Source organism: Copidosoma floridanum, unplaced genomic scaffold, assembly GCF_036245765.1.
Source record: "Copidosoma floridanum isolate Cflo_tuat_1 unplaced genomic scaffold, Cflo_Japanese_pri ptg000016l, whole genome shotgun sequence".
In the NCBI taxonomy this organism is placed as follows: Eukaryota; Metazoa; Arthropoda; class Insecta; order Hymenoptera; family Encyrtidae; genus Copidosoma; species Copidosoma floridanum.
Window position 1 is genome coordinate 1,373,186 of NW_028321893.1, and position 23,663 is coordinate 1,396,848.

A 23,663-nucleotide genomic window follows, 5' to 3' on the forward strand; every position below is an offset into this window, starting at 1 on the left:
TGCGAAGCGAGGTAAACCACTCCAATTCGGCACGCGAAATCCGACGATACCCTTCGAAGTAGACTGAGTAGTGAGAGCCCGACTCCGCTACAACCCAGTCTTCTGCGAAGCGAGGACACTGTCGAATTTCGCTACCACCCTCGTAAGATCAACTGGTTGCCAGAGTCCGTCTCTACTGCCACTTGATCTTCCTCGAGAGCGACTTACATTCACGCTGGTTCAACGTTTGTATAACAACTTTCGTGTTTAAATAAAAGTAAGTGACAACATATCATATTCTTTCTTTTAACCAAGTGTTTCCTTTTGCGCGAATAGCATTACTCGCCTTAATATTGGCACGCGCGGATCATCGGGAAGTGTAAAGTGTTTTCGTTTTCGCGAACGCCATTACTCGCCACAGTATTGGCATCCTTCGGTCACCGGTAATAACAAATCAATCTTCAGTATAAAGTGTTCTTCGCAAACGCCATTACTCGCCACAGTATTGGCATCCTTCGGTCACCGGTAACAACAAATCGATCTTCAGTATAAAGTGTTCTTCGCAAACGCCATTACTCGCCACAGTATTGGCACCCTTCGGTCACCGGTAATGACAAAGTAGTCTTCAGTATAAAGTGTTCTTCGCGAACGCCATTACTCGCCACAGTATTGGCATCCTTCAGTCATCGGTAATATCAAATTAGCCAAGGACAATCCTTTGCCCTCCGTGGTAATAATACTATTAGAATAACAACGAACGATTAAGTTAAGGCAAATGCTTACCGTGATATTAGTGTGTCAAGGTCAAATTATATACGATATCCTTACTCGTGACAGTGTTAACTGTTTTTAGATCGTAAACGAAGTATACACCGCTCATGACAAAAGAAAACCGCGAGCAAGTGCATCGAAATATTGCACAGCAGTCAATCTAAGTCGCGTGAAGGCAATTGTACCCCTTTTTAAGTAACGCGTCTTTAAGTTAAATTACCCTTTTAACCCCGCGTCCCGCCTACGCGCCCAGTGTAAATCCCGAGCTATTGAGCGAAAGCTGAGTCTCAAATAATACGTTGCGCCGACGTAACAATATTAATCAACAAAGTGGCCAGTAAGCGCCCCGGGTTGTGTGGTGATCGGTGCTTGTGTTATTTCATTTATTATATTAATTAACAAAGTGGCTAGTAAGCGCCCCAGGTTGTGTGGTGATCGTTGCTTGTGTTGTTTTATTCATTTAATTGATAAACGAAGTAGTCAGTAAGCGCCCCCGGTTGTGTGGTGATTGGCGCTTGTGTTATTTTATTTATTATATTAATTTACAAAAAAGCCAGTAAGCGCCATGGGTTGTGTGGTGATCGGTGCTTGTGTTGTTTTATTTATTTAATTAATAAACGAAGTGGTCAGTAAGCGCCCCGGTTTGTGTGGTGATCGGTGCTTGTGTTGTTTTATTTATTTAATTAATAAACGAAGCGGTCAGTAAGCACCCTGGATTGTGTGGTGATCGGTGCTTGTGTTGTTTTATTTATTTAATTATTAAACAAAGTGGTCAGTAATTGCCTCCGGTTGTGTGGTGATTGGCGCTTGTGTTATTTCATGTATCATATTAATTAACGAAGTGGCCTGTAAGCGCTCCGGGTTGTGTGGTGATTGGTGCTTGTGTTGTTTTATTTATTTAATTAATAAACGAAGCGGTCAGTAAGCGCCCTGGGTTGTGTGGTAATCGGTGCTTGTGTTGTTTGATTTATTTTATTAATAAACAAAGCGGCCAGTAAGCGCCCCAGGTTGTGTGGTGATCAATATTTGTGTTGTTTTATTTATTTAATTAATAAACGAAGCGGTCAGTAAGCGCCCTGGGTTGTGTGTTGATTGGCGCTTTTGTTATTTTATTTATTATATTATTTAACAAAGTGGCCAGTAAGCGCCCCGTGTTGTGTGGTGATCGGTGCTTGTGTTGTTTTAATTATTCAATTAATGAACGAAGTGGTCAGTAAGCAACTCCGGTTGTGTGGTGATTGGCGCTTGTGTTATTTTATTTATCATATTAATCAACAAAGTGGCCAGTAAGCGCCCTGAGTTGTGTGGTGATTGGCGCTTGTGTTATTTCATTTATTATATTAATTCACAAAGTGGCTAGTAAGCGCCCCAGGTTATGTGGTGATTCAAGCTCGGGTTATTTCATTTATTATATTAATCAACAAAGTGGCCAGTAAGCGCCCCGGGTTGTGCGGTGGTCAGTGCTTGTGTTGTTTTATTTATTTAATTAATAATCAAAGTGGTCAGTAAGCGCCACCAATTGTGTAGTAATTGGCGATTGTGTTATTTCATTTATTATACTAATAAACAAAATGACCAGTAAGCGCGCGGGTTGTGTGGTGATTGGCGCTTTTGTTATTTTATTTATTACATTAATTAACAAAGTGGCCAGTAAGCACCCCAGGTTGTGTGGTGATCGTTGCTTGTGTTGTTTTATTTATTTAATTGATAAACGAAGTAGTCAGTAAGCGCCCCCGGTTTGTGTGGTGATTGGCGCTTGTGTTATTTCATTCATCATAATAATTAACAAAGTGGCCAGTAAGCGCCTCGGGTTGTGTGGTGATCGGTGCTTGCGTTGTTTTATTTATTGAATTAATAAACGAAGCAACCAGTAAGCGCTTTGGGTTGTGTGTTGATTGGCGCTTTTGTTATTTCATTTATTATAATTATTAACAAAGCGACCAGTAAGGGCCCCGGGTTGTGTGTTGATTGGCGTTATTGTTATTTCATTAATTATACTATTTAACAAAGTGGCCAGTAAGCACCCCAGGTTGTGTGGTAATTGGCGCTTTTATTATTTTATTTATTATATCAATTAACATAGTGGTCAGTAAGCGCCCTGGGTTGTGTGGTGATCAGTGCTTATGTTGTTTAATTTATTTAATTAATAAACGAAGCGGTCAGTAAGCGCCCCGGGTTGTATGGTAATTGGCACTTGTGTTATTTTATCATTTATATTAATTAACAAAGTGGCCAGTAAGCGCCCCTGGTTGTGTTGTAAACGGTGCTTGTGTTGTTTTATTTATTTAATTAACAAAGTAGCGAGTGATCGCCTCGTGTTGTGTTGTGATTGGTGCTTGTGTTGTTTTATTTATTTAATTAATAAACGAAGTGGTTAGTAAGCGCCCCCGGTTGTGCGGTGATTTGCGATTGTGTTATTTTATTTATCGTATTATTTTACAAAGTGGCCAGTAAGCGCCCTGGGTTGTGTGGTGATTGGTGCTTGTGTTGTTTTATTTATTTTATTAATAAGCGAAGTGGTCAGTAAGCGCCCTGGGTTGTGTGTTGATTGGCGCTTTTGTTATTTCATTTATTATATTATTTAACAAAGTGGCCAGTAAGCGCCCCTAGTTGTGTGGTGATCGATGCTTGTGTTGTTTTATTAATTTAATTAATAAACGAAGTAGTCAGTAAGCACCTCCGGTTGTGTGGTGATTGGCGCTTGTGTTATTTTATTTATCATATTAATCAACGAAGTGGCAAGTAAGCGCCCCGGGTTGTGTCGTGATCGGTGCTTGTGTTGTTTTATTTATTTAATTAATAAAAGAAGTGGTCAGTAAGCGCCCCGGGTTGTGTGAAAATCGGTGCTTGTGTTGTTTTATTTATTTCATTAATAAACGAAGCAGTCAGTAAGCGCCCCGGGTTGCAAGGTGATCGGTGCTTGTGTTGTTTTATTCATTTAATTAATAAACGAAGTGGACAGTAAGCGCCCTAAGTTGTGTTGTGATTGTCGCTTGTGTTTTTTCATTTATTATATTAATTAACAAAGTGGCTAGTAAGCGCCCCAGGTTGTGTGATGATTGGCGCTTGTGTTATTTCATTTATTATATTTATCAACAAAGTAGCCAGTGAGCACCTCAAGTTGTGTGGTGATCGGTGCTTGTGTTATTTTATTTATCATATTAATTTACAAAGTGGCCAGTAAGCGCCTTGGGTTGTGTGGTGATCGGTGCTTGTGTAGTTTTATTTAATTAATTAATAAACGAAGCGGTTAGTAAGCGCCCCAGTTTGTGTGGTGATCGGTGCTTCTGTTGTTTCATTTATTTATTTAAAAAACGAAGCGGTCAGTAAGCGCCCTGAGTTTTGTGGTGATCAGTGCTTGCGTTGTTTTATTTATTTAATTAATAAACAAAGCGGTCAGTAAGCGCCCCGGTTTGTGTAGTGATCGGTGCTTGTGTTGTTTTATTTATTTAATTAATAAACGAAGCAGTCAGTAAGCGCCCCGGGTTGTGTGGTGATTGGCGCTCGTGTTATTTTATATATTATATTAATTAACAAAGTGGCCAGTAAGCGCCCCGGGTTTTGTGGTAATCGGTGCTTGTTTTGTTTTATTCATTTAATTAATAAACGAAGTGGTTAGTAAGCGCCCCCGGTTGTGCGGTGATTTGCGATTGTGTTATTTTATTTATCGTATTATTTTACAAAGTGGCCAGTAAGCGCCCTGGGTTGTGTGGTGATTGGTGCTTGTGTTGTTTTATTTATTTTATTAATAAGCGAAGTGGTCAGTAAGCGCCCTGGGTTGTGTGTTGATTGGCGCTTTTGTTATTTCATTTATTATATTATTTAACAAAGTGGCCAGTAAGCGCCCCTAGTTGTGTGGTGATCGGTGCTTGTGTTGTTTTATTAATTTAATTAATAAACGAAGTATTTAGTAAGCACCTCCGGTTGTGTGGTGATTGGCGCTTGTGTTATTTTATTTATCATATTAATCAACGAAGTGGCAAGTAAGCGCCCCGGGTTGTGTGGTGATCGGTGCTTGTGTTGTTTTATTTATTTAATTAATAAAAGATGTGGTCAGTAAGCGCCCCGGGTTGTGTGAAAATCGGTGCTTGTGTTGTTTTATTTATTTCATTAATAAACGAAGCAGTCAGTAAGCGCCCCGGGTTGCAAGGTGATCGGTGCTTGTGTTGTTTTATTCATTTAATTAATAAACGAAGTGGACAGTAAGCGCCCTGAGTTGTGTTGTGATTGTCGCTTGTGTTTTTTCATTTATTATATTAATTAACAAAGTGGCTAGTAAGCGCCCCAGGTTGTGTGATGATTGGCGCTTGTGTTATTTCATTTATTATATTTATCAACAAAGTAGCCAGTAAGCACCTCAAGTTGTGTGGTGATCGGTGCTTGTGTTATTTTATTTATCATATTAATTTACAAAGTGGCCAGTAAGCGCCTTGGGTTGTGTGGTGATCGGTGCTTGTGTAGTTTTATTTAATTAATTAATAAACGAAGCGGTTAGTAAGCGCCCCAGTTTGTGTGGTGATCGGTGCTTCTGTTGTTTCATTTATTTATTTAAAAAACGAAGCGGTCAGTAAGCGCCCTGAGTTTTGTGGTGATCAGTGCTTGCGTTGTTTTATTTATTTAATTAATAAACAAAGCGGTCAGTAAGCGCCCCGGTTTGTGTAGTGATCGGTGCTTGTGTTGTTTTATTTATTTAATTAATAAACGAAGCAGTCAGTAAGCGCCCCGGGTTGTGTGGTGATTGGCGCTCGTGTTATTTTATATATTATATTAATTAACAAAGTGGCCAGTAAGCGCCCCGGGTTTTGTGGTAATCGGTGCTTGTTTTGTTTTATTCATTTAATTAATAAACGAAGCGGTCAGTAAGCGCCCCGGGCTGTGTGGTGATCGGTGCTTGTAATGTTTTATTTATTTAATTAATAAACGAAGCAGTCAGTAAGCGCCCCGGGTTGTGTGGTGATTGGCCCTCGTGTTATTTTATATATTATATTAATAAACAAAGTAGCGAGTGAGTGCCTTGTGTTGTGTTGTGATTGGTGCTTGTGTTGTTTTATTTATTTAATTAATTAACGAAGTGGTTAGTAAGCGCCCCCAGTTGTGCGGTGATTGGCGATTGTGTTATTTTATTTATCGTATTATATAACAAAGTGGCCAGTAAGCGCCCCGGGTTTTGTGGTGATCGGTGCTTGTTTTGTTTTATTCATTTAATTAATAAACGAAGCGGTCAGTAAGCGCCCCGGGCTGTGTGGTGATCGGTGCTTGGGTTGTTTTATTTATTTATTTAATAAAACGAAGTGGTCAGTAAGCGCCACCGATTGTGTAGTTATTGGCGATTGTGTTATTTAATTTATTATACTAATTAACAAAACGACCAGTAAGCATCCCGGGTTGTGTGGTGATTGGCGCTTTTGTTATTTTATTTATTATATTAATTAACAAAGTGGCCAGTAAACACCCCGGGTTGTGTGATGATCGGTGCTTGTGTTGTTTTATTTATTTAATTGATAAACGAAGTAGTCAGTAAGCGCTCCTGGTTGTGTGGTGTTTGGCGCTTGTGTTATTTTATTTACCATATTAATTTACAAAGTGGCCAGTGAGCGCCTCGGGTTGTGTGGTGATCGGTGCTTGTGTTGTTTTATTTATTTAATTAATTAACGAAGCGGTTAGTTAGCGCCCCGGTTTGTGTGGTGATCAGTGCTTGTGTTGTTTTATTTATTTTATTAACAAACAAAGCGATCAGTAAGCGCCCCGGGTTGTGTGGTGATTGGCGCTTGTGTTATTTGATTTATTATATTAATTAACAAAGTGGCGAGTGAGCGCCCCGGGTTGTGTGGTGATTAGTGCTTGTGTTGTTTTATTTATTTAAATTATAAACGAAGCGGTCAGTAAGCGCCCCCGATTGTGCGGTGATTGGCGCTTGTGTTATTTTATTTATCATATTAATTAACAAAGTGGCCAGTAAGCACCCCTTGTTGTGTTGTGATCGGTGCTTGTGTTGTTTTATTTATTTAATTAATAAACAAAGCGGTCAGTAAGCGCCCCCGGTTTCGCGGTGATTGGCGATTGTGTTATTTTATTTATCTTATTATTCAACAAAGTGGCCAGTAAGCGCCCCGAATTTTGTGGTAATCGGTGCTTGTTTTGTTTTATTCATTTAATTAATAAACGAAGCGGTCAGTAAGCGCCCCGGGTTGTTTGGTGATCAGTGCTTGTGTTGTTTTATTTATTTAATTAATATACGAAGTGGTCAGTAAGCGCCACCGATTGTGTGGTGATTGGCGCTTGTGTTATTTCATTTATTATATTTATCAACAAAGTAGCCAGTAAGCGCCTCAAGTTGTGTTGTGATCGTTGCTTGTGTTGTTTTATTTATTTAATTAATAAACGAAGTGGTCAGTAAGCGCCACCGATTGTGTGGTTATTGGCGATTGTGTTATTTCATTTATTATACTAATTAACAAAACGACCAGTAAGGGCCTTGGGTTGTGTGGTGATCGGTGCTTGTGTAGTTTTATTTATTTAATTAATAAACGAAGCGGTCAGTAAGCGCCCCGATTTATGTGGTGATCGGTGCTTGTGTTGTTTCATTTATTTAATTAAAAAACGAAGCGGTCAGTAAGCGCCCTGAGTTGTGTGGTGATCAGTGCTTGCGTTGTTTTATTTATTTAAGTAATAAACGAAGCGGTCAGTAAGTGCCCCGGTTTGTGTAGTGATCGGTGCTTGTGTTGTTTTATTTATTTAATGGATAAACAGAGCGGTCAGTAAGCACTTCGGGTTGTGTGGTGATCAGTGTTTGTGTTGTTTTATTTATTTAATTAATGAACGAAGTGGTCAGTAAGCGCCCCTGGTTGTGTGGTGATTGGCGCTTGTGTTATTTTATTTATCATATTAATTAACAAAGTGGCCAGTAAGCGCCCCGGGTTGTGTGGTGATTGGCGCTCGTGTTATTTTATCTATTATATTAATAAACAAAGTAGCGAGTGAGTGCCTTGTGTTGTGTTGTGATTGGTGCTTGTGTTGTTTTATTTATTTAATTAATAAACGAAGTGGTTAGAAAGCGCCCCTGGTTGTGCGGTGATTGGCGATTGGGTTATTTTATTTGTCGTATTATTCAACAAAGTGGCCAGTAAGCGCCCCGGGTTTTGTAGTAATCGGTGCTTGTTTTGTTTTATTCATTTAATTAATTAACGAAGCGGTCAGTGAGCGCCCCCGGTTGTGTGGTGTTAGGCGCTTGTGTTATTTTATTTACCACATTAATTTACAAAGTGGCCAGTGAGCGCCTCGAGTTGTGTGGTGATCGGTGCTTGTGTTGTTTTATTTATTTAATTAATAAACGAAGCGGTTAGTTAGCGCCCCGGTTTGTGTGATGATCAGTGCTTGTGTTGTTTTATTTATTTAATTAAAAAACGAAGCGGTCAGTAAGCGCCCTGAGTTGTGTGGTGATCAGTGCTTGCGTTGTTTTATTTATTTAATTAATAAACGAAGCGGTCAGTAAGCGCCCCGGTTTGCGTAGTGATCGGTGCTTGTGTTGTTTTATTTATTTAATTAATAAACAGAGCGGTCAGTAAGCACTTCGGGTTATGTGGTGATCGGTGCTTGTGTTGTTTTATTTACTTAATTAATAAACGAAGCGGTCAGTAAGCGCCCCGGGTTGTGTGGTGATTGGCGCTTGCGTTATTTTATCTATTATATTAAATAACAAAGTGGCGAGTGAGCGCCCTGGGTTGTGTTGTGATTGGTGCTTGTGATGTTTTATTTATTTAATTAATAAACGAAGCGGTCAGTATGCGCCCCGAGTTATGTGACGATCAGTGCTTGCGTTGTTTTATTTATTTACATAATAAACGAAGCGGTGAGTACGCGCCCCGGTATTTGTAGTGATTGGTGCTTGTGTTGTTCCATTTATCCAATTAATAAACAAAGCGGTCAGTAAGCACTTCGGGTTGAATGGTGATCAGTGTATGTGTTGTTTTATTCATTTAATTCATAAACGAAGTGGTCAGTAAGCGCTTCGGGTTGTGTGATGATTGGCGCTTGTGTTATTTTATTTATTATATTCATTAACAAAGTGGCCAGTAAGCGCCCCGGGTTGTGTGGTGATCTGTGCTTGTGTTGTTTTATTTATTTTATTAATAAACGAAGCGGTCAGTAAGTGCCCCGGGTTGTGTGGTGATAGGTGCTTGTGTTGTTTTATTTATCATATCAATTAACAAAGTGGCCAATAATCACCCCTGGTTGTGTTGTAAACGGTGCTTGTGATGTTTAATTTATTTAATTAATAAACGAAGTGGTCAGTAAGCGCCCCGGGTTGTGTGGTGATCGGTGCTTGTGTTGTTTTATTTATTTTATTAACAAACGAAGCGATCAGTAAGCGCCCTGGGTTGTGTGGTGATTGGCGCTTGTGTTATTTCATTTATTATATTAATAAACGAAGCGGTCAGTAAGCGCCCTGGTTTGTGTGGTGATCGGTGCTTGTGTTGTTTTATTTATTTAATTAATGAACGAAGCGGTCAGTATGCGCCCCGAGTTATGTGACGATCAGTGCTTGCGTTGTTTTATTTATTTACATAATAAACGAAGCGGTGAGTACGCGCCCCGGTTTTTGTAGTGATCGGTGCTTGTGTTGTTTCATTTATCCAATTAATAAACAAAGCGGTCAGTAAGCACTTCGGGTTGAATGGTGATCAGTGTATGTGTTGTTTTATTCATTTAATTCATAAACGAAGTGGTCAGTAAGCGCTTCGGGTTGTGTGATGATTGGCGCTTGTGTTATTTTATTTATTATATTCATTAACAAAGTGGCCAGTAAGCGCCCCGGGTTGTGTGGTGATCTGTGCTTGTGTTGTTTTATTTATTTTATTAATAAACGAAGCGGTCAGTAAGTGCCCCGGGTTGTGTGGTGATAGGTGCTTGTGTTGTTTTATTTATTAAATTATCAAACGAAGCGGTCAGTAAGCGCCTCGGGTTGTGTGGTGATCGGTGCTTGTGTTGTTCTATTTATTTAATTAATAAACGAAGCGGTCAGTAAGCGCCCCAGGTTGTTTGGTGATTGGCGCTTTTGTTATTTTATTTATTATATTAATTAAGAAAATGGCCAGTAAGCGCCCCGGGTTGTGTGGTGATCGGTGCTTGTGTAATGTTTTATTTATTTAATTAATAAACGAAGTGGTCAGTAAGCGCCCCCGGTTGTGTGGTGATTGGCGCTTGTGTTATTTTATTTATCATATTAATTAACAAAGTGGCCAGTAAGCGCTCCTGGTTGTGTTGTAAACGGTGCTTGTGTTGTTTTATTTATTTAATTAATAAACGAAGCGATCAGTTAGCGCCCCGAGTTGTGTGGTGATCTGCGCTTCTGTTGTTTTATTTATTTTATGAACAAACGATGCGATCAGTAAGCATCCCGGGTTGTGTGGTGATTGGCGCTTGTGTTATTTAATTTATTATATTAATTAACAAAGCAACCAGTAAGCGCTTTGGGTTGTGTGTTAATTGGCGCTTTTGTTATTTTATTTATTATATGAATGAACAAAGCGCCCAGTAAGCGCCCTTGGTTGTGTGTTGATTGGCGCTATTGTTATTTAATCAATTATGCTAATTAACAAAGTGGCCAGTAAGTGCCCCAGGTTGTGTGGTAAATGATGCTTTTGTTATTTTATTTATTAAATTAATAAACAAAGAGGTCAGTAAGCGCCCCGGGTTGTGTGGTGATTGGCGCTTGTGTTATTTTATTTATTATATTTATTAACAAAGCGACCAGTAAGCACCCTAGGTTGTGTGGTGATTGGCGCTTTCGTTATTTTATTTATAATATTAATTAACAAAGTGGCCAGTAAGTGCCCTGGGTTGTGTGATGAACGGTGATTGTGTTGTTTTATTTATTAAATCAATAAACGAAGTGATCGGTAAGCGCCCCCGGTTGTGTGGTGATTGGCGCTTGTGTTATTTTATTTATTTAATTAATAAACAAAGCGATAAGTGAGTGCCCTGGGTTGTGTGGTAATCGGTGCTTGTGTTGTTTTATTTATTTTATTAATAAACGAAGCGGTCAATAAGCGCCCCCGGTTGTGTGGTGATTAGCGCTTGTGTTATTTTATTTATCATATTCATCAACAAAAAGGCCAGTAAGCGCCCCGGGTTGTGTGGTGAACGGTGATTGTGTTGTTTTATTTATTTAATCAATAAACGAAGTGGTCAGTAAGAGCCCCCGGTTGTGTGGTGATTAGCGCTTGTGTTATTTTATTTATCATATTCATCAACAAAGTGGCCAGTAAGCGCCCCTGGTTGTGTTGTAAGCGGTGCTTGTGTTGTTTTATTTATTTAATTAATAAACGAAGCGGTCAGTAAGCGCCCCGGGTTGTGTGGTGATCTGTGCTTCTGTTGTTTAATTTATTTAGTTAACAAACGAAGCGATCAGTAAGCGCCCTGGGTTGTGTGTTGATTGGCAATATTGTTATTTAATTAATTATACTATTTAACAAAGTGGCCAGTAAGTGCCCCAGGTTGTGTGGTAATTGATGCTTTTGTTATTCTAATTATTTAATTAATAAATGAAGAGGTCAGTAAACGCCCCGTGTTGTGTGGTGATTGGCGCCTGTGTTATTTTATTTATTATATTAATTAACAAAGCGACCAGTAAGCGCCCTGAATTGTGTGGTGATTGGCGCTTTAGTTATTTTATTTATTATATCAGCTAACAAAGTGGCCAGTAAGCGCCCCGAGTTGTGTGGTGAACGGTGATTGTGTTGTTTTATTTATTAAATTTATAAACGAAGTGGTTGGTGAGCGCCCCCGGTTGTGTGGTGATTGGCGCTTGTGTTTTTTTATATATCATATTAATTAACAAAGTGGCCAGTAAGCGCCCCGGGTTGTGTGGTGATCGGTGCTTGTGTGATTTTATTTATTTAATTAATAAACGAAGCGATAAGTAAGTGCCCTGGGTTGTGTGGTGAATGGCGCTTGTGTTATTTAATTCATTATATTAAATAACAAAGTGGCCAGTAAGCGCCCCGGGGTTGTGTGGTGATTGGCGCTTTTGTTATTCTATTTATTATATTAATTAACAAAGTGGCTAGTGAGCGCCCCAGGTTGTGTGGTAATCGGCGCTTGTGTTATTTCATTTATTATATTAATTAACAAATCAACCAGTAAGCGCCCCGGGTTGTGTGGTTATCGGTGCTTGTGTTGTTTTATTTATTTAATTAATAAACGAAGTGGTCAGTAAGCTCCACCGATTGTGTGGTAATTGGCGATTGTGTTATTTCATTTATTATACTAATCAACAAAACGACCAGTAAGCGCCCATGGTTGTGTGGTGATTGGCGCTTTTGTTATTTTATTTATTATATTAATTAACAAAGTGGCCAGTAAGCAACCCGGGTTGTGTAGTGATCAGTGCTTGTGTTGTTTTATTTATTTAATTGATAAACGAAGTGGTCAGGAAGCGCCCCCGGTTATGTGGTGATTGGCGCTTGTGTTATTTTATTTAACATATTAATGTACAAAGTGGCCAGTAGGCGCCTTGGGTTGTGTGATGATCGGTGCTTGTGTTGTTTTATTTATTTAATAAATAAACGAAGCAGTCAGTAAGCCTCATGGTTTGTGTGGTGATCGGTGCTTGTGTTGTTTAATTTATTTAATTAATAAACGAAGCGGTCAGTGAGCGCCCCGAATTGTGTGGTGATCAGTGTATGTGTTGTTTTATTTATCTAATTAATAAACGAAGTGGTCAGTAAGCGTTCCCGGTTGTGTTGTGATCGGTGCTTGTGTTGTTTTATTTATATAATTAACAAACGAAGTGATCAGTAAGCGCCCCGGGTTGTGTGTTGATTGGCGCTTGTGTTATTTTATTTATCATTTTAATTAACAAAGTGGCCAGTAAGCGCCCCGGGTTGTGTGGTGATCGGTGCTTGTGCTGTTTTATTTATTTAATTAATGAACGAAGCGGTCAGTAAGCACCCTGGGTTTTGTGGTAATTGGCGCTTTTGTTATTTTATTAATGATAATAATTTACAAAGTGGCCAGTAAGCGCCCCGGGTTGTGTGGTGAACGGTAATTGTGTTTCTTTATTTATTTAATCAATAAACGAAGTGGTCAGTAAGCGCCCCGGGTTGTGTGGTGATCGGTGCTTGTGTTGTTATATTTATTAAATTAATAAACGAAGCGGTCAGTAAGCGCTTCGGGTTGTGTGGTGATCGGTGCTTGTGTTGTTTTATTTATTTAATTATTAAACGAAGCGGTCAGTAAGCGCCCCGGGTTGTGTGGTGATCTGTGCTTCTGTTGTTTTATTTATTTTATTAACAAACGAAGCGATCAGTAAGCGTCTCGGGTTGTGTGGTGATTGGCGCTTTTGTTATTTCATTTATTATATTAATTAACAAAGCAACCAGTAAGCGCTTTAAATTGTGTGTCAATTGGCGCTTTTGTTACTTTATTTATTATATGAATTACTAAAGCGACCAGTAAGCGCTCTGGGTTGTGTGTTGATTGGCGCTATTGTTATTTTATTAATTATACTAATTAACAAAGTGGCCAGTAAGTGCCCCAGGTTGTGTGGTAATTGGCAATTTTTTTATTTTATTTATTTAATTAATAAACAAAGAGGTCAGTAAGCGCCCTCAGTTGTGTGGTGATTGGCGCTTGTGTTATTTTATTTATTTAATTAAAAAACGAAGCGGTCAGTAAGCGCCCCGGGTTGTGTGGTGATTGGCGCTTTTGTTATTTTATTTATTATATTAATTAACAAAGTGGCCAGTAAGCGCCCTGGGTTGTGTGATAACAATAATTTTGTTGTTTTATTTATTTAATCAATAAACGAAGTGGTCAGTAAGCGCCCTCAGTTGTGTGGTGATAGGCGCTTGTGTTATTTTATTTATCATATTAATTTACAAAGTGGCCAGTAAGCACCCCGGGTTGTGTGGTGATCGGTGCTTGTGTTGTTTTATTTATTAAATTAATAAACGAAGCAGTCAGCAAGCGCCTCGGGTTGTGTGGTGATCGGTGCTTGTGTTGTTTTATTTATTTAATTAATAAATATAGAGGTCAGTAAACGCCCCGGGTTGTGTGGTGATTGGCGCCCTCCTTATTTTATTTATTATATTAATTAAGAAAATGGCCAGTAAGCGCCCCTGGGTGTGTTGTAAACGGTGCTTGTGTTGTTTTATTTATTTAATTAATAAACGGAGCGGTCAGTAAGCGCCCCGGGTTGTGTGGTAATTGGCGCCCTTCTTATTTTATTTATTATATTAATTAAGAAAATGGCCAGTGAGCGCCCCGGGTTGTGTGGTGATCGGTGCTTGTGTTGTTTTATTTATTTAATTAATAAACGAAGTGGTTAGTAAGCGCCCCCGGTTGTTTGGTGATTGGCGCTTGTGTTATTTTATTTATTATATTAATTAACATATGGCCAGTAAGCGCCCCTGGTTGTGTTGTAAACGGTGCTTGTCTTGTTTTATTTATTTAATTAATAAACGAAGCGGTCAGTAAGCTCCCCAGGTTGTGTGGTGATCTGTTCTTCTGTTGTTTTATTTATTTAGTTAACAAACGAAGCGATCAGTAAGCGTCCCGGGTTGTGTGGTGATTGGCGCTTAAGTTATTTCATTTATAATATTAATTAACAAAGCAACCAGTAAGCGCTTTGGGTTGTGTGTTAATTGGCGCTTTTGTTATTTTATTTATTATATGAATTAACAAAGCGACCAGTAAGCGCCCTGGGTCGTGTGTTGATTGGCGCTATTGTTATTTAATTAATTATACAAATTAACAAAGTGCCAAGTAAGTGCCCCAGGTTGTGTGGTAATTGATGCTTTTGTTATTCTATTTATTTAATTAATAAATAAAGAGGTCAGTAAACGCCCAGGGTTGTGTGGTGATTGGCGCCTGTGTTATTTTATTTATTATATTAATTAACAAAGCGACCAGTAAGCGCCCTGAATTGTGTGGTGATTGGCGCTTTAGTTATTTTATTTATTATATTAATTAACAAAGTGGCCAGTAAGCGCCCCGGGTTGTGTGGTGAACGGTGATTGTGTTGTTTTATTTATTAAATTAATAAACGAAGTGGTTGGTGAGCGCCCCAGGTTGTGTGGTAATCGGCGCTTGTGTTATTTCATTTATTATATTAATTAACAAATCAACCAGTAAGCGCCCCGGGTTGTGTGGTGATCGGTGCTTGTGTTGTTTTATTTATTTAATTAATAAACAAAGTGGTCAGTAAGCTCCACCGATTGTGTGGTAATTGGCGATTGTGTTATTTCATTTATTATACTAATCAACAAAACGACCAGTAAGCGCCCATGGTTGTGTGGTGATTGGCGCTTTTGTTATTTTATTTATTATATTAATTAACAAAGTGGCCAGTAAGCAACCCGGGTTGTGTGGTGATCAGTGCTTGTGTTGTTTCATTTATTTAATTGATAAACGAAGTGGTCAGGAAGCGCCCCCGGTTGTGTGGTGATTGGCGCTTGTGTTATTCTATTTATCACATTAATGTACAAAGTGGCCAGTAGGCGCCTTGGGTTGTGTGATGATCGGTGCTTGTGTTGTTTTATTTATTTAATGAATAAACGAAGCAGTCAGTAAGCCTCATGGTTTGTGTGGTGACCGGTGCTTGTGTTGTTTAATTTATTTAATTAATAATCGAAGCGGTCAGTGAGCGCCCCGAATTGTGTGGTGATCAGTGTATGTGTTGTTTTATTTATCTAATTAATAAACGAAGTGGTCAGTAAGCGTTCCCGGTTGTGTGGTGATTGGCGCTTGTGTTATTTTATTTATCATATTAATTAACAAAGTGGCCAGTAAGCGCCTCGGGTTGTGTTGTTAACGGTGCTTGTGTTGTTTTATTTATATAATTAACAAACGAAGTGATCAGTAAGCGCCCCGGGTTGTGTGGTGATTGGCGCTTGTGTTATTTTATTTATTATATTAATTAACAAAGCAACCAAAGCGCTTTGGGTTGTGTGTTGATTGGCGCTTTTGTTATTTCATTTATTATATTATAATTAACAAAGCAACCAGAGCGGTTTGGGTTGTGTGTTGATTGCCGCTTTTGTTATTTCATTTATTATATTAATTAACAAAGCAACCAGTAAGCGCTTTGGGTTGTTTGTCAATTTGCGCTTTTGTTCTTTTATTTATTATATGAATTAACAAAGCGACGAGTAAGCGCCCCAGGTTGTGTGTTGATTGGCGCTTGTGTTATTTTATTTATCATATTAATTAACAAAGTGGCCAGTAAGCGCCCCGGGTTGTGTGGTGATCGGTGCTTGTGCTGTTTTATTTATTTAATTAATGAACGAAGCGGTCAGTAAGCGCCCTGGGTTTTGTGGTAATTGGCGCTTTTGTTATTTTATTAATGATAATAATTTACAAAGTGGCCAGTAAGCGCCCCGGGTTGTGTGGTGAACGGTGATTGTGTTTCTTTATTTATTTAATCAATAAACGAAGTGGTCAGTAAGCGCCCCGGGTTGTGTGGTGATCGGTGCTTGTGTTGTTATATTTATTAAATTAATAAACGAAGCGGTCAGTAAGCGCTTCGGGTTGTGTGGTGATCAGTGCTTGTGTTGTTTTATTTATTTAATTATTAAACGAAGCGGTCAGTAAGCGCTCCGGGTTGTGTGGTGATCTGTGCTTCTGTTGTTTTATTTATTTTATTAACAAACGAAGCGATCAGTAAGCGTCTCGGGTTGTGTGGTGATTGGCGCTTTTGTTATTTCATTTATTATATTAATTAACAAAGCAACCAGTAAGCGCTTTGAATTGTGTTTCAATTGGCGCTTTTGTTACTTTATTTATTATATGAATTAACAAAGCGACCAGTAAGCGCCCTGGGTTGTGTGTTGATTGGAGCTATTGTTATTTTATTAATTATACTAATTAACAAAGTGGCCAGTAAGTGCCCCAGGTTGTGTGGTAATTGGCAATTTTGTTATTTTATTCATTTAATTAATAAACAAAGAGGTCAGTAAGCGCCCTTAGTTGTGTGGTGATTGGCGCTTGTGTTATTTTATTTATTTAATTAAAAAACGAAGCTGTCAGTAAGCGCCCCGGGTTGTGTGGTGATTGGAGCTTTTGTTATTTTATTTATTATATTAATTAACAAAGTGGCCAGTAAGCGCCCCGGGTTGTGTGATAACGGTAATTGTGTTGTTTTATTTATTTAATCAATAAACGAAGTGGTCAGTAAGCGCCCTCAGTTGTGTGGTGATTGGCGCTTGTGTTATTTTATTTATCATATTAATTTACAAAGTGGCCAGTAAGCACCCCGGGTTGTGTGGTGATCGGTGCTTGTGTTGTTTAATTTATTAAATTAATAAACGAAGCAGTCAGCAAGCGCCTCGGGTTGTGTGGTGATCGGTGGTTGTGTTGTTTTATTTATTTAATTAATAAATATAGAGGTCAGTAAACGCCCCGGGTTGTCGGGTGATTGGCGCCCTTCTTATTTTATTTATTATATTAATTAAGAAAATGGCCAGTAAGCGCCCCGAGTTGTGTGGTGATCGGTGCTTGTGTTGTTTTATTTATTCAATTAATAAACGAAGTGGTCAGTAAGCGCCCCCGGTTGTGTGGTGGATGGCGCTTGTGTTATTTTATTTATTATATTAATTAACATATGGCCAGTAAGCGCCCCTGGGTGTGTTGTAAACGGTGCTTGTGTTGTTTTATTTATTTAATTAATAAACGAAGCGGTCAGTAAGCGCCCCGGGTTGTGTGGTAATTGGCGCCCTTCTTATTTTATTTATTATATTAATTAAGAAAATGGCCAGTGAGCGCCCCGGGTTGTGTGGTGATCGGTGCTTGTGTTGTTTTATTTATTTAATTAATAAACGAAGTGGTCAGTAAGCGCCCCCGGTTGTGTGGTGATTGGCGCTTGTGTTATTTTATTTATTATATTAATTGATATATGGCCAGTAAGCGCCCCTGGTTGTGTTGTAAACGGTGCTTGTGTTGTTTTATTTATTTAATTAATAAACGAAGCGGTCAGTAAGCGCCCCAGGTTGTGTGGTGATCTGTGCTCCAGTTGTTTTATTTATTTAGTTAACAAACGAAGCGATCAGTTAGCGTCCCGGGTTGTGTGGTGATTGGCGCTTAAGTTATTTCATTTATTATATTAATTAACAAAGCAACCAGTAAGCGCTTTGGGTTGTGTGTTAATTGGCGCTTTTGTTATTTTATTTATTATATGAATTAACGAAGCGACCAGTAAGCGCCCTGGGTCGTGTGTTGATTGGCGCTATTGTTATTTAATTAATTATACAAATTAACAAAGTGGCAAGTAAGTGCCCCAGGTTGTGTGGTAATTGATGCTTTTGTTATTCTATTTATTTAATTAATAAATGAAGAGGTCAGTAAACGCCCCGGGTTGTGTAGTGATTGGCGCCTGTTTTATTTTATTTATTATATTAATTAACAAAGCGACCAGTAAGCGCCCTGAATTGAGTGGTGATTGGCGCTTTAGTTATTTTATTTATTATATTAATTAACAAAGTGGCCAGTAAGCGCCCCGGGTTGTGTGGTGAACGGTGATTGTGTTGTTTTATTTATTAAATTAATAAACGAAGTGGTTGGTGAGCGCCCCCGGTTGTGTGGTGATTGGCGCTTGTGTTTTTTTATTTATCATATTAATTAACAAAGTGGCAAGTAAGCACCCCGGGTTGTGTGGTGATCGGTGCTTGTGTGATTTTATTTATTTAATTAATAAACGAAGCGATAAGTAAGTGCCCTGGGTTGTGTGTTGATCGGTGCTTGTGTTGTTTTATTTATTTTATTAATAATTGAAGCGGTCAATAAGCGCCCCGGGTTGTGTTATGATTACCGCTTTTGTTGTTTTATTTATTTAATTAATAAACAAAGCGGTCAGTTAGCGCCCTGGGTTGTGTGGTGATTGGCGCTTTTGTTATTTTATTTATTATATTAATTTACAAAGTGGCCAGTAAGCGCCCCGGGTTGTGTGATAACGGTAATTGTGTTGTTTTATTTATTTAATCAATAAACGAAGTGGTCAGTAAGCGCCCTCAGTTGTGTGGTGATTGGCGCTTGTGTTATTTTATTTATCATATTAATTTACAAAGTGGCCAGTAAGCACCCCGGGTTGTGTGGTGATCGGTGCTTGTGTTGTTTAATTTATTAAATTAATAAACGAAGCAGTCAGCAAGCGCCTCGGGTTGTGTGGTGATCGGTGCTTGTGTTGTTTTATTTATTTAATTAATAAATATAGAGGTCAGTAAACGCCCCGGGTTGTCGGGTGATTGGCGCCCTTCTTATTTTATTTATTATATTAATTAAGAAAATGGCCAGTAAGCGCCCCGAGTTGTGTGGTGATCGGTGCTTGTGTTGTTTTATTTATTCAATTAATAAACGAAGTGGTCAGTAAGCGCCCCCGGTTGTGTGGTGATTGGCGCTTGTGTTATTTTATTTATTATATTAATTAACATATGGCCAGTAAGCGCCCCTGGGTGTGTTGTAAACGGTGCTTGTGTTGTTTTATTTATTTAATTAATAAACGAAGCGGTCAGTAAGCGCCCCGGGTTGTGTGGTAATTGGCGCCCTTCTTATTTTATTTATTATATTAATTAAGAAAATGGCCAGTGAGCGCCCCGGGTTGTGTGGTGATCGGTGCTTGTGTTGTTTTATTTATTTAATTAATAAACGAAGTGGTCAGTAAGCGCCCCCGGTTGTGTGGTGATTGGCGCTTGTGTTATTTTATTTATTATATTAATTAATATATGGCCAGTAAGCGCCCCTGGTTGTGTTGTAAACGGTGCTTGTGTTGTTTTATTTATTTAATTAATAAACGAAGCGGTCAGTAAGCGCCCCAGGTTGTGTGGTGATCTGTGCTTCAGTTGTTTTATTTATTTAGTTAACAAACGAAGCGATCAGTTAGCGTCCCGGGTTGTGTGGTGATTGGCGCTTAAGTTATTTCATTTATTATATTAATTAACAAAGCAACCAGTAAGCGCTTTGGGTTGAGTGTTAATTGGCGCTTTTGTTATTTTATTTATTATATGAATTAACGAAGCGACCAGTAAGCGCCCTGGGTCGTGTGTTGATTGGCGCTATTGTTATTTAATTAATTATACAAATTAACAAAGTGGCAAGTAAGTGCCCCAGGTTGTGTGGTAATTGATGCTTTTGTTATTCTATTTATTTAATTAATAAATGAAGAGGTCAGTAAACGCCCCGGGTTGTGTGGTGATTGGCGCCTGTTTTATTTTATTTATTATATTAATTAACAAAGCGACCAGTAAGCGCCCTGAATTGTGTGGTGATTGGCGCTTTAGTTATTTTATTTATTATATTAATTAACAAAGTGGCCAGTAAGCGCCCCGGGTTGTGTGGTGAACGGTGATTGTGTTGTTTTATTTATTAAATTAATAAACGAAGTGGTTGGTGAGCGCCCCCGGTTGTGTGGTGATTGGCGCTTGTGTTTTTTTATTTATCATATTAATTAACAAAGTGGCAAGTAAGCACCCCGGGTTGTGTGGTGATCGGTGCTTGTGTGATTTTATTTATTTAATTAATAAACGAAGCGATAAGTAAGTGCCCTTGGTTGTGTGTTGATCGGTGCTTGTGTTGTTTTATTTATTTTATTAATAATTGAAGCGGTCAATAAGCGCCCCGGGTTGTGTTATGATTACCGCTTTTGTTGTTTTATTTATTTAATTAATAAACAAAGCGGTCAGTTAGCGCCCTGGGTTGTGTGGTGATTGGCGCTTTTGTTATTTTATTTATTATATTAATTAACAAAGTGGCCAGAAAGCGCCCCGGGTTGTGTGATTACGGTGATTGTGTTGTTTTATTTATTTAATCAATAAACGAAGTGGTCAGTAAGCGGCTTCAGTTGTGTGGTGATTTGCGCTTGTGTTGATTTATTTATCATATTAATTAACAAAGTGGCAAGTAAGCGCCCCGGGTTGTGTGGTGATTGGTGCTTGTGTTGTTTTATTTAATAAATTAATAAACGAAGCGATAAGTAAGCGCCCTTGGTTGTGTGGTAATTGGCGCTCGTGTTATTTCATTCATTATATTAAATAACAAAGTGGCCAGTAAGCGCCCCGGGTTGTGTGGTGATCGGTGCTTGTGTTATTTCATTCATTATATTAAATAACAAAGTGGCCAGTAAGTGCCCCGGGTTGTGTGGTGATTGGCGCTTGTGTTATTTCATTCATTATATTAAATAACAAAGTGGCCAGTAAGCGCTTCGGGTTGTGTGGTGATCGGTGCTTGTGTTGTTTTATTTATTTAATCAATGAACGAAGTGGCCAGTAAGCGCCCTGAGTTGTGTGGTGAATGGCGCTTGTGTTATTTAATTCATTATATTAAATAACAAAGTGGCCAGTAAGCGCCCCGGGGTTGTGTGGTGATCGGTGCTTGTGTTGTTTTATTCATTTAATTATTAAGCGAAGTGGTCAGTAAGTGCCCTTGGTTGTGTGGTGATTGGCGCTTGTGTTATTTCATTTATTATATTAATTAACAAAGTGGCTAGTAAGCGCCCCAGGTTTTGTGGTGATTGGCGCTTGTGTTATTTTATTTATCATATTAATTAACAAAGTGGCTAGTAAGCGCCCCGGGTTGTGTGGTGATCGGTGCTTGTGCTGTTTTATTTATTTTATTAATAATTGAAGCGGTCAATAAGCGCCCCGGGTTGTGTTATGATCACCGTTTTTGTTGTTTTATTTATTTAATTAATAAACAAAGCGGTCAGTTAGCGCCCTGGGTTGTGTGGTGATTGGCGCTTTTGTTATTTTATTTATTATATTAATTAACAAAGTGGCCAGTAAGCGCCCCGGGTCGTGTGATAACGGTGATTGTGTTGTTTTATTTATTTAATCAATAAACGAAGTGGTCAGTAAGCGCCCTCAGTTGTGTGGTGATCGGTGCTTGTGTTGTTTTATTTAATAAATTAATTAACGAAACGATAAGTAAGCGCCCTTGGTTGTGCGGTAATTGGCGCTTGTGTTATTTCATTCATTATATTAAATAACAAAGTGGCCAGTAAGCGCCCCGGGTTGTGTAGTGATCGGTGCTTGTGTTATTTCATTCATTATATTAAATAACAAAGTGGCCAGTAAGCGCCCCGGGTTGTGTGGTGATTGGCGCTTGTGTTATTTCATTCATTATATTAAATAACAAAGTGGGCAGTAAGCGCCCCGGGTTGTGTGGTGATCGGTGCTTGTGTTGTTTTATTTATTTAGTCAATGAACGAAGTGGCCAGTAAGCGCCCTGAGTTGTGTGGTGAATGGCGCTTGTGTTATTTAATTCAATATATTAAATAACAAAGTGGCCAGTAAGCGCCTCGGGGTTGTGTGGTGATCGGTGCTTGTGTTGTTTTATTCATTTAATTATTAAGCGAAGCGGTCAGTAAGTGCCCTTGGTTGTGTGGTGATTGGCGCTTGTGTTATTTCATTTATTATATTAATTAACAAAGTGGCTAGTAAGCGCCCCAGGTTTTGTGGTGATTGGCGCTTGTGTTATTTCATTCATTATATTAAATAACAAAGTGGCCAGTAAGCGCCCTGGGTTGTGTGATGATCGGTGCTTGTGTTGTTTTATTTATTTAATTAATAAACGAAGTGGCCAGTAAGCGCCCTGAGTTGTGTGGTGAATGGCGCTTGTGTTATTTTATTTATTATATTAATTAACAAAGTGGCTAGTAAGCGCCCCAGGTTGTGTGGTAATTGGCGCTTGTGTTATTTCATTTATTATATTAATTAACAAATCAACCAGTAAGCGCCCCGGGTTGTGTGGTGATCGGTGCTTGTGTTGTTTTATTTATTTAATTAATAAACGAAGTGGTCAGTAAGCGCCACCGATTGTGTGGTAATTGGCGATTGTGTTATTTTATTTATTATACTAATCAACAAAACGACCAGTAAGCGCCCATGGTTGTGTGGTAATTGGCGCTTTTGTTATTTTATTTATTATATTAATTAACAAAGTGGCCAGTAAGCAACCCGGGTTGTGTGTTGATCAGTGCTTGTGTTGTTTTATTTATTTAATTGATAAACGAAGTGGTCAGGAAGCGCCCCCGGTTGTGTGGTGATTGGCGCTTGTGTTATCATATTTATCATTTTAATGTACAAAGTGGCCAGTAGGCGCCTTGGGTTGTGTGATGATCGGTGCTTGTGTTGTTTTATTTATTTAATTAATAAACGAAGCAGTCAGTAAGCCTTCCGGTTTGTGTGGTGATCGGTGCTTGTGTTGTTTTATTTATTTAATTAATAAACGAAGCGGTCAGTGAGCGCCCCGGGTTGTGTGGTAATCAGTGAATGTGTTGTTATATTTATCTAATTAATAAACAAAGTGGTCAGTAAGCGTTTCCGGTTGTGTGGTGATTGGCGCTTGTGTTATTTTATTTATCATATTAATTAACAAAGTGGCCAGTAAGCGCCCCGGGTTGTGTTGTGATCGGTGCTTGTGTTGTTTTATTTATTTAATTAACAAAAGAAGTGATCAGTAAGCGCCCCGGGTTGTGTGGTGATTGGCGCTTGTGTTATTTTATTTATTATATTAATCAACAAAGCAACCAAAGCGCTTTGGGTTGTGTGTTAATTGCCGCTTTTGTTATTTCATTTATTATATTAATTAACAAAGCAACCAGTAAGCGCTTTGGGTTGTTTGTCAATTTGGGCTTTTGTTCTTTTATTTATTATATGAATTAACAAAGCGACGAGTAAGCGCCCCGGGTTGTGTGTTGATTGGCGCTTTTGTTATTTTATTTATTATATTAATTAACGAAGTGGCCAGTAAGCGCCCCGGGTTGTGTGTAAAACGGTGATTGTGTTGTTTTATTTATTTAATCAATAAACGAAGTGGTCAGTAAGCGCCCCCGGTTGTGTGGTGATTGGCGCTTGTGTTATTTTATTTATCATATTAATTAACAAAGTGGCCAGTAAGCGCCCCGGGTTGTGTGGTGATCGGTG

General features: G+C 38.7%; 1 protein-coding gene across 1 annotated transcript in view; it reads right to left on the reverse strand.

The window, feature by feature from the left end:
* The window catches only part of CarT (Carcinine transporter), a 1,715,434-nt gene that overhangs the window by 891,220 nt on the left and 800,551 nt on the right, over positions 1-23,663 (reverse strand). The window lies entirely within an intron of this gene.